Source organism: Protopterus annectens, chromosome 2.part1, assembly GCF_019279795.1.
Source record: "Protopterus annectens isolate FY-2018-M chromosome 2.part1, PAN1.0, whole genome shotgun sequence".
NCBI lineage: Eukaryota > Metazoa > Chordata > Ceratodontiformes > Protopteridae > Protopterus > Protopterus annectens.
Window position 1 is genome coordinate 1200003494 of NC_056729.1, and position 12038 is coordinate 1200015531.

The following is a 12038-nucleotide window of genomic DNA, read 5'->3' on the forward strand; positions in this document are numbered from 1 at the left end:
CCCCCCGGTACCCATCCAATGAAGGGCCACTGCAGCTGCTCTCCTCCGTGCAAATGAAATCATGTCAGTGGCCCTATGGTACACCTGATCATGTATCCTCCTGTGGCCACATACTGCATTCACATCAGCAACTATCTTCTGCCAAATTTGCATTCTGTCTGGCATATCTCAGCCCCCTCTCAAGCACAAAGGCACCATGTCACATGAAAGCTTCCACAATGGCCTAATTCTCAGGGTCAGTGAAGGGGGGGGTAGGGATTTGGATACCTGGGTGCCATAGTCCTAGGCAACCTAAAACGCAACAGAAGAATAATACATATACGCATCACATAACTAAAAATCCTGTTTCCAGATATAGCACATAAAAGGTAGCATTTTACTATTACCCACTGGAGAAATATAAAACAGTCAAGAAACTGAAACATAATAAAAGAAATAGTGTGGTTGTAACATATTACAATCACACACAAGGCAGGGTTAGATCCAAAACAAAGAGAGTGACAATAGTAAAATATCTTGTTTCTGCTAAAACAGAATTACAACTTTGCTCCCCCACCCCTAAAAGAACAGACAAATGACACATTTTATTAACAAACCATCAGTGAAATGCTGAAAGTGCTATCAAATGAACTGTCCCTGAAACATGTGTACAGATTTAACACAAACCATTGCATTTTAAACTATTGCCAGTCATGTCTCCCTGTGGCCAGCACTCCCCTAGAAATTTGTATGGTCCATCCTAGAAGGCTAACACCTCTATGTCACTGACAGTACACGACATTTGCATTTCATGTAAATAACAATAGAAAAGTGCACACAGAAAAACAGTTGCGACATTAGCACTTGTGACGAGAGTTAATACGGCTGCACATCTGAGAAAGCAAAATGCCCTGACAAACATGCCCATACCATCAGTACACTTCTAAGTAATGCACACTGATGAAAGTAGCATTTGCTGATGTGTGTGTGTGTGTGTGTGTGTGTGTGTGTGTGTGTGTGTGTGTGTGCGTGTGTGTGTGTGTGTGTGTGTGTGTGTGTGTGTGTGTGTGTGTATATATATATATATATATATATATATATATAGATATATATAGTTCCTATTAAATCAGTGAATGCTTAAAATAGCGAACCTTGTTTAATCAACCCTGTTTACGCAAAATGTTGAAATCCCAAAAAAACAGAACAGCATTTTTTTCCCAGGGGAAAAAATTCACTGGGCCATTTTTGGGACTTTGCCATTTCCTCCACTGTGGTGCGATCTCAGAGTTGGTATATTTAACCAGGGGGTTGTGGGGGCACAGCTTTATTTTGTGTTTGCTTTTTTTTTTTTTTTTTCAGAGCATTTTTTTCCCTGGGGAAAAAAAATTGCTGTTTTTTTCTTAATGATATTTCAGCATATGCAGTATATAGCTGAAAAACTCAAGCATACCTTATCAAGGCCATCGTCTTCTGTGCAGATATATCCCAAAATAATATCCTCTTCTGTGTCATCCACATAAACAAGTCTCCTCACCTTCAGATTCTCTAGCTACATAGTTCACTTTTTATGGTGTAGATTCAGGGTGTGAGCACAGTGAAGATGCAAATGAGGTGTGAGCTCATTAGAATTGCTGAATCTCAATTACTTGGCTCCATGTATCTGATGCAAACATAGTGCAGACATTCCCTCAGTGTTTGTTGCTAATGGATTGCAACTGTGAATGATTACTGGCAGGGAGAAGGAAAACAGAACAGCAATTCAGACTGCCCTACCTCCAGTGGGTGTATCAGCCAGGTTAAACTTACAAAGTGTAGAAATAATTGTATCAAGGTTTTAAATGTAAGTAAGCAGCACACATTTCACAGTTTCTGTAAAGTAATATCCAACCTCCCCTTCATTTGTTGACAAATGTATATTATTGCCATTTAATATCCGCACACATTTTCAGGACAATGATACAGAATGCCTTACAGACTGCATATCACAGATCATTGTTCAGATAAGACAAGAATGAGCAACAAGCAAAGAAGATAAGACAGAGCTACATTTCTGCAAGCAATAGTCATAAATGGTTGTGTGATCGCTCATTGCAGTACATCTGAAATTAATGCATATACAAACAACTGTCATACGTTTTGTTAGTACTGTGGATGATGTAGAAGTTGGTTGTATGCAGAATGATTTCAGTTCCCTGAAGCTATTTGTGTGGCAAAGAGGAATAAGACACCCTTACTGTGTTTTGAAGGTTCATTGGAGTGAGAGTTCAAATCCAGACCTGTTTAAAAATATTTCACGTGTACCAACAAAAATTTTGTAGTGTTTATTTCATAGATTGCTTTTCTTCATTTCAACTATTTTTTCTTTTATTTATTTTTTATGCCAGTGTTTGTGCAGTGAGCAGTTTAGTGCAAACAAGGAGAAATGGAGAAGCACAATGAATGCCAGGTTTAGCTGTGCTTATCTCATTTGTGCAATACCTAGCAGTGTGCAAACTTGGACTACTAGCCCACACAGCAAGCAAACAGAACATCTGCAGACAGGGTGTAGACAGTGTTAAAGTCAAAAGTATACATTGTTGAAAATTTTGCTTTCCATCTCACAAAACCACTAAGTGACATTGTGTGGCAGTTAGCAAGGTTCTCCAACATCTGTGGCCATTGAAACCTGCTGACAGGATGCAGACAGACAATAATTTAAAATGGATACATTGTATTAATTCTGTTGGGCACCACACAAGCATGCTAAGTGGCATTGCACAATGGTTAACACATAAAGCTTAAGAATGAATAGGGAATTATGCAACTGTCATTTACCTATTCCTGTGGCAGCAGGTGTAAGTATAGGGCTGTAATACAGATGTTCCTGGCATCAAATACAGGGAGTACAGCATATTTTTACTGTTGGGATAGTCCAGTTTATAGCAATGAAGAGAAAAATATACATGTAATGAAGCGATGGCAACTCCCAGTAATAAAACCAATAAAAAGTAACAGCAGGAAAAAAAAAAAAGGGTTTCCAGTCCAAGCTCAAAAAAACCAAGCACAAGCACAAATGAAAAATATACATGTGTTATTTCAACATTCTTGTGACAACAGGTATAAGTGTAGGGCTTCCCTGCACATGGTCCTGGGTTCTAATACAGGATATCCGAGACAATTTTTTACTGTTGGTCCAATTTATATTATATTCAATACCACTTATAACACTTTAGATAGTGGAGCTTATATGAATTATATGTATGAGAGATAAGACACACTTACTGTGTTTTCAGATGTATGACTGATGGTATACTGTCTACTATATTTCTGTAAGTATAATTCTGTTATCTGGACTTGGATGGCCTTCACACTTAAATAAGACGCATACACAAATGAATCTATATGCAAGAACCTTGTCAGGTCACACTCATACATGGTTAACCCCTCAAACTGTCAGCTGCATTTATGAATGATTCATGACTATGTCTGAGCAGCACTTCTTCTGTAGCAAAGATGGAAAATCATCGCCGTTGAAGAAAATGTTTTGTCCCTTATACATAAATTTGAATGCCACATTTTAAAAAATAATTTCATCACTGTATAAAGCCAAAACAAAAATGTGTCAAGTCATGGAATTTATGACCCCAGTGCATGTCTGCTTAGTTAAGTCACTTAACAATTATAGCAGCAGATACCCCTCAAACTAATGTCAAGTGTCAGATTAACCCTCCAGTTTCAAACATTACATTCCTCCCTGTTTGGCACTATTGCTCTCTGCTTAACATCTGGCAAACATGGTTTGCATTATTTCTCGGGTTTGTGCACTACCAGTAAATACGATAGCAGGAATTGGTGGAAAAATCATCATTTGCCATGTCTCTACTTTTGCTACTAGATATGTCTGGCATAAGAGGGGAAGGTGCTGAATTTAGGGCACAGCGGTGGGGTGTTCAGAAGTCCAGGATATTAACTGAACTTATGGCAAAGTGCCACAGCCAAAGGCTTCTGCAGGAGGACTATTCCAGCTCCCAGTATAAGTCTGAGGTTGGAGTAGTTTGGCTAAGGCTGTATCCAATGTGACTGGAATCCTACGCACTGGAGAACAGTGTAGGCACCACTTCAATGACCTACAAAGGTGCAAGAAGGACACACTCAAACAGTGGTTGCATTTCAAACTGGTGACATCCTCCAGTTGTGTAAGTTCATAGGTTCATAGGTAGGTACTAGGCTATCTGCCTGAAGGCATTTATAAGCCTAGCCGGAATGTGTTGGCTTTCGCCGCCCCCTTAGATTAGTTCCCTGTGCCTCTGTCCAGAAGACAAGAATTACATCCAAAAAGTTCACACACGTGGGACAACGTGCGGCCCCCAAAAAAATGTTTAGAACACAAAATGGACCAGCACATAAAGGATTGTACGATTATTTATTATTAAATCTGATTGTAATGGTTATAAGCCATTACAAAAACCAGAAGCAAACCGGTTTCGGCTAAAAACAGCCTTTCTCAATGCTACAACTATTAGTTAGTAAAAGTTTCCACCATATCCACTTGGGTGTGTGTATATATATATATATATATATATATATATATATATATATATATATATATATACTAGAATCCTTAAAGGGACATACACATCTGTAACAAACATAGAGATAAATTATCTCTTTGATATTCATAATTATTCTGTCACATTAACATAAAAAAGCAAGCGATACTAATTTCCTACATCTAAATATATATGGTGTATAATAATAAACCATACATATTACTATCCTGCTATCAAGATACAGAAATGTTTAAGATTACAAAATACATTCTATTTGAACTCTATTGTTCAGATTCATTTAGTCCAGGCCTAAAGATTCCACCCAATTTGATAATCCACATATTTTCCATGTAATTAAGTTTGGTGTGCCACCCTGCTTTAAAATTTCTATGTAATGTAATCCTGTCAATAATGGTAAATTTGAAAACAGCAGATGGGTGATCAATAACGTGTTTATATAGTGCATTAGTTAGTCGTTTATTCCTAATAGCACTCATATACTCCCCTATTCTAAATTTTACAGGCCTAGATGTCTGGCCAATATAGAAGGCAGAGCAAGTGCACGTTGCTAAATAGACCACCCAATCTGAACTGCAATTAGCAAAAATTCTGATGTTAAACACATGAGAAGTATTTTTACTCGTAAACTCAGTTGTTTTATATATATGTTGACAAGCAGTACAGTGGCCACATGGGAAGCAGCCCACAAGTACATCCCCAAATAAAATTGTTTGATGTGGAATATGGGGAATATATCTCTTGTAGTGGGTTAAGTATGAATTGAGATTTCTTCCTCTACGATAGGAAAATGAACATTGTTTGGGTAAAATATTGTTCAGATAATCATGTGATAGTAAAATGTCCCAGTGTTGATTAATAATGTCTCTAAACTTGTTGGTGTTAGTCCCATAAGTGGTTACTAGCCTCAAAGATGAATCAGAACCTGTAACAGAAGATACCCTATCCAAACTGTCAGCTGCATTTATGAATGATTCATGACTATGTCTGAGCAGCACTTCTTCTGTAGCAAAGATGGAAAATCATCGCTGTTGAAGAAAATGTTTTGTCCCTTATACATAAATTTGAATGCCACATTTTAAAAAATAATTTTATCACTGTATAAAGCCAAAACAAAAATGTGTCAGGTCATGGAATTTATGACCCCAGTGCATGTCTGCTTAGTTAAGTCACTTAACAATTATAGCAGCAGATACCCCTCAAACTAATATCAAGTGTCAGATTAACCCTCCAGTTTCAAACATTACATTCCTCCCTGTTTGGCACTATTGCTCTCTGCTTAACATCTGGCAAACATGGTTTGCATTATTTCTCGGGTTTGTGCACTACCAGTAAATGCGATAACAGCAATTGGTGGAAAATCATCATTTGCCATGTCTCTACTTTAGCTATTAGACATGTCTGGCATAAGAGGGGAAGGTGCTGAATTTAGGGCACAGCGGTGGGGTGTTCAGAAGTCCAGGATATTAACTGAACTTATGGTAAAGTGCCACAGCCAAAGGCTTCTGCAGGAGGACTATTCCAGCTCCTAGTATAAGTCTGAGGCTTAGAGTAGTTTGGCTAAGGCTGTATCCAATGTGACTGGAATCCTACGCACTGGAGAACAGTGTAGGCACCACTTCAATGACCTACAAAGGTGCAAGAAGGACACACTCAAACAGTGGTTGCATTTCAAACTGGTGACATCCTCCAGTTGTGTAAGTTCATAGGTTCATAGGTTCATAGGTAGGTACTAGGCTATCTGCCTGAAGGCATTTATAAACCTAGCCGGAATGTGTTGGCTTTCACCACCCCCTTAGATTAGTTCCCTGTGCCTCTGTCCAGAAGAGCCATTGAAGTGATCCCTGGGGTAAACTTTCTGTTTCCCATCCACTTGTCAAGGTTTATCTTGAAGAGGGTTAGCGAAGAGCTCTGCCTAATGTAGATTGGAATCTTGTTCCAGAGCATGGGAAGTCTCTGGGACAGGAATCTATCCCTCCAGCACGTCCTATTTATTGTTGGAGTGAGGTTTAGATCCCTGGAGCGTGTGGCTCGAGGTGATATGGTTTTTTTTAGGTGGAGCATGTCCATCAATTCTGGGTTGGACAAGGCCTTGTATGTCAGGCAGAGATCACCTCTGAGTAGGCGGTATGCAACCGAGTACAGCTGGAGTTTCTTCAGTCGAGCTGCATAGGGCATCTGCTTGAGGCCAGTGATCCTCTTGGTGAGGAACTTCTGTGGTCTTTCCAGTTGTTGCAGGTGTCTTGTAAGGTACATCCCAAATGGGGCATTATACTCTATGATGGGTCTGATGAGTGATGCGTAGAGGGGCCCAATGACCTCTTTCGATCTGGATGCAAACCCTTTTGTGATTAGATGGGCCACATAGAAGGATTTTCTAACCACTTTGGCAATGTGATTATCAAAGGAGAGGTTACTATCTACTTGGGTCCCCAGATCCCTTATTACGTCTTCCGTATTTAGGGAGTTACCACCTATGTGGTAGTTTGTGGGTACTTTGTTTTTTCCAAAGGGGATGACTAAGCACTTTTTGGCATTTAGCTTCAGACCGTGGTTTTGACACCAGGTATCTGTCTCAGTGAGACCCTTTTGGAGGATGTCTGTGTCAGCCGGAGAGTCAATTATAGCCCTTAGTTTGCAGTCGTCTGCGAACTTAGTGAGCCATAGTCCTCCTGTGCTTGCCTGTACCTCTGAGAAGTATATGCCGAACAGGATGGGTCCTAGGACTGAGCCCTGGGGAATGCCACTTGTAACAGGTTTAGAGTCAGACCTAGCTCCTGCAAATCTTACCATGTGGGTTCTGTCCATGAGCCAGTTGGCAACCCATCTCGTGACGTAGGGGTTTATGTTCAGGTTGGTGAGCTTGTGTATAATATCTGAGTGGGGAATAGTGTTAAAGGCCTTTGTGAGGTCTAGGTAGGCTGTGTGGACCACCTTTCCCTCATCTATAGCCTTGGTAACTGTCTCAAAGAAGTCCACCAGGTTTAGGAGGCATGATCTGCCCTTAACAAAGTCGAACTGGGTTGGGTCCAGTGTTTGGAGGTTTCCAATGTCTCTGTTAATGAGATCCATGATGATGCATTCCATAGCTTTGCAGACCAAGCTAGTCAGGCTTATAGGGCGATAGTTCCCGGGGTCCGTTGTGGCTCCACCTTTGTGGAGCAGAATAACTGTTGCTGTGTGCCACTCTGTGGGCATGTAGCCTGTGGAGAGGCTGAGTTTAAACAGTGTGTTTAGGTGAGGTGTTAGTTCATCTTTGAGCTCATGTAGCACACCGTCCAGTCCCACTGATGCTGTGTTTTTGGCTTTGGAAAGGGCTGTTTTAACCTGAGTGTCTGTGATTTCAGGGGCACTACATTCTTCTGGTATATGGTAATAAAGAGAATTTTTAATACATAGAAAGCTAAATATAGGCAACACTGGTATGCATAATCATCCTCTGTTCTTTTCTTTTCTTTTCACAGCTAATGCTGAAATCGAATTGAATTGAATTGGCAAGCTCATGCTAAACATCTGGACATTCTGAGTGAAGCAAGTGGTATGTATGCAACACATCAGAAGTATTATTGTAGCTTAAAAGTTAATGATAGATTTTTTTGCATTCTATACAGTAGTAGCAAAGTGAGCATGCAAATTCTAACTGTAAAAGCAAATATGCATGCATACGTCTGTATCACAAACCAACTTTATGAGTCAAGTGTAAGACTGTAGTTAGAGGTTGTGGGTTCAAATACCAGGAGTAACAACTATACAGTACTACATTTCCTTCATAATATTACATAAATTAAACTCTATAAATGCTCTGCTAACTGTAATCAGTATACTAGGACCAAGCATATATGCAATATATGCACATTGCAAGGATTATTTTGAGCAATCCATAATTATAGTTTGTAGTTGATAGGGTGTATACGTAAATATAATAATGCAGATAGAATAGTTGCATAATTGTGATAGTCCACTGTATGTCACATATGATGGTACTAATTTTATCTTTTTTTCTCTTTCCTCAACCCTTATTTTTTTTTATATTCTATTATATGTCATCAAAATGGCTCCATGTCATAGGTTCATAGGTTCATAGGTAGGTGCTAGGCTATTGGCCCGAGGTCTTATGTAAGCCTAGCAATCAAGGTTCTCTGGCTTACGCCACCCAAGAAAGTTATTTTCCTGTGCCACTGTCAAGCAGAGACACAGAAGTGATCCCTGGGGTGTATTTCCTATTTCCCATCCACTCATCAAGATTTTTCTTGAAGAGTGCTAATGAAGAACGTTGCTTGACATAGATGGGTAGCCTGTTCCAGAGTATGGGAAGTGTCTGGGACAGGAATCTATCCCTCCAACATGTCCTGTTTATTGTGGTGACAAGATTTAGGTCCCTAGACCGTGTAGCTTGGATGGATTGGGATTTCTTTAGGTGTAGCATGTACAACAGCTCTGGGTTTGACATAGCTTTATATGTTAGGCAGAGATCACCTTGGAGTAGGCGATATGCTATGGAGTAAAGCTGGAGTTTTTTGAGACGGTCAGTGTAGAGCATCTGTTTGAGGCCAGTAATCCTCTTTGTGAGGTGCTTCTGTGGCCTTTCCAGCTGCTGCAGATGTCTTGTGAGGTACATTCCAAAAGGGGTGCTGTACTCTATAATGGGTCTAATGAGTGTCGAGTAGAGGGGAACAATGACTTCTTTTTTCATGGATGAGAAACCTTTTGTGATGGGGTGTGCCATGTAGAAGGACATCCTGACTACTGTGGCGATGTGACTATCAAAGGACAGACTACTGTCCACCTGGGTCCCAAGGTCTCTTATCACACATTCGGTGTTAAATAGACTGTTGTCTACGTAGTAGTTCATGGGTACAGAGTTTTTACCAAAGGGGATGACAATGCACTTTTTGGCATTGAGCTTGAGGCCATGGCTCTGACACCAGGCATCTGTCTCAGTGAGGCCCTTCTGCAGGATTTCCACATCATTTGGGGACTCGACTATGGTTCCTAGTTTGCAGTCATCTCTGAACTTCATTAGCCAGAGGCCTTCTGTGTTAGCCTGTACTTCAGAGAAGTAGATAACAAACAGGAGAGGTCCCAGGACTGAACCCTGTGGTACTCCACTTGTCACTGGTTTGAGGTCAGATTTGGAGTGTGCAACTTTTACAGTGTGGGTTCTGTCAGCGAGCCAGTTGGCAACCCATCTTGTGATGTAGGGATTTATACCTAGTTTAGTGAGTTTAGCTATAATTCCAGAATGGGGGATGGTGTCAAAAGCTTTGGCGAGGTCAAGATAGGCTGTGTGAACCACCTTACCCTCATCTACGGCTTTGGTGACTGCCTCAAAGAAGTCAATCAGGTTCAAGAGGCATGATCTGCCTTTCACAAACCTGAACTGGGTGGGACCCAGAGTTTGGAGGTAACCAATGTCTTTGTTTATGAGTTCCATGATGATACATTCCATGGCCTTGCAGACCAGGCTCATCAGACTAATAGGGCGATAGTTCCCGGGATCAATGGCAGCTCCCCCTTTGTGGAGTGGGATAACTGTTGCTGTACACCATTCAGTGGACACAAAGCCTGATGTGAGGCTATGCTTGAACATGGTGCTTAGGTGGGGAGCCAGTTCATTCTGAAGGTCATGTAAAATGCAGCCTGGGATGTTGTCCGGTCCCATGGATGCTGTGTTTTTGGCTTTAGAGAATGCAGCTTTTACCTGCGTAGTTGTGACTCTGAATTCTTCCTCTATAGATATGGGCCCTTTAGGGGTGAGGGGGAGTAAAGTTAGCACTGACCCTATCTGCCAGGGTGTTGGCAATATCAGTTGGTTCTGTAATTTTCATGCCATTATGCTGTAACTCAGAGCAGATGTGGGTGTTGCCATTGAGATTCTTGACATAGATATAGAATGCTTTGTGGTTGTCCTTAGAATCAGTGGTGATTTTGTTTTCATAGCTAGCTTTGGAGGATCTTATAAGGGATCTCAGCTTCTTACTGAGGCTGACCAGGGAGCTCCTCCACTCATGGGATTTTATTCTCTTTTGCAACAATTTCTTCCTTCTGTTGTACAGTTTGTTTATGGCAGGGGACCACCAGATTGGCTTCCTTTTTTTGGAGGATAGTGTCTTGGTTCTGTTTGGGGTAGCATGATCCATGCACTCATGTGAGTGCTTATAGAGTGCGTTTGTGTAGGATTCAGCAGTCATAACTGTATTGTCCATCTGCATGGGTGTCATGAAGTTCTATCTTAAGAAGCATGAAGTTGGCTTTGGAGAATTTTTTTACTGTGTTTTCCTTAATGGGGGGTGGGGCGGGATGTGGACATCAAGGGTGATTAGCTTATGGTCAGAACGAGGAGTTGACTTCAGGTATGGAACACCGGTCACTCATGCTGGTAATGACTAGGTCTAGGATATCGTTGCCCTTGATGGGGGTGTGGATAAGTTGATCCAGGGCATTGGAGTTTATGAATTCCATAAAGTGTTGTGTGAAGGAGTTGGTACATGAGTAGTTTTCCCAGTTAATGGTAGGGTAGTTGAAATCGACCATTATTAGGGTGTTTGGTTGAACCCTAATATTTTCCAGTACATCAAGAAAAGAGGCGTGGGAATCTACAATTAGGATTGCAGTTTTGCCCAGAGTTAGTTGCACTTGGATAACCTCGGATGCATTATGCTGAACAACTAGCCTGGAGGTGTGGATATCCTTAATGAATATGGACACACCTCTGCCTTTGGTGCTCCAGTCCAGGTTACATGACCGAAAAGTGTGGTATGAGTTATAGCCTGGTAGTACAGGGGTGCTCTCTGGAGCCTTAAATCAGGTCTCAGTCACTGCACAGATATTGATGTTCTCCATTTTAAGGAGTGCCTCGAGTGAATGCATTTTGAGATTTAGAGTACTGAGTAGCATTACCCTCAGTTTTTGCTTGCCTGTTCCTGTTACGGTGGTGAATTTGTCATTTGAACCATGCCTAAAAAAGGCACTATAGTGGCGGCAAGAGTCTTTGCCAGTATTGGGAATCCCAGGAGGACAGGCGCAGGCCATCTCTGGCAAAGCATCGTGGCCTGTCGACCATGTCATCCCAAGCAGACGGATACTGGATCCCCCTAGAATGACACCAGTTAATTGTTGAAGTCAATCATTTTGTCCTTGTACTGTGGTATCATTCTGGGCGATGGCAGAATGCTACTCAGGGCTAGGGTCATACCTGCCTGGGCAACAAGATCGGAGAGCTCTTCCATGTCTCTTTTCATGTAGTCCAGTGAGGTACTTCTCAGGTCATTCACACCAACATGGACAATGACAGAGTCATATTGTACTTGTGGAGTGACCTGAGTGTATGAGTTATGTGGCAGATCCTGGCACTTAACAGGCAGCTGACAGTAACCTTCTCCTTGTTTAGCCTGGTGAGTGGGACATCAGTGTGCCTGATTATAGAGTCACCTATGACTAGTGTGTTGGATACGTTTTGCCTTATTGGCTGTGGTTGAATGGCACACTGAGTCTGTGGGCTATGTGTCATTT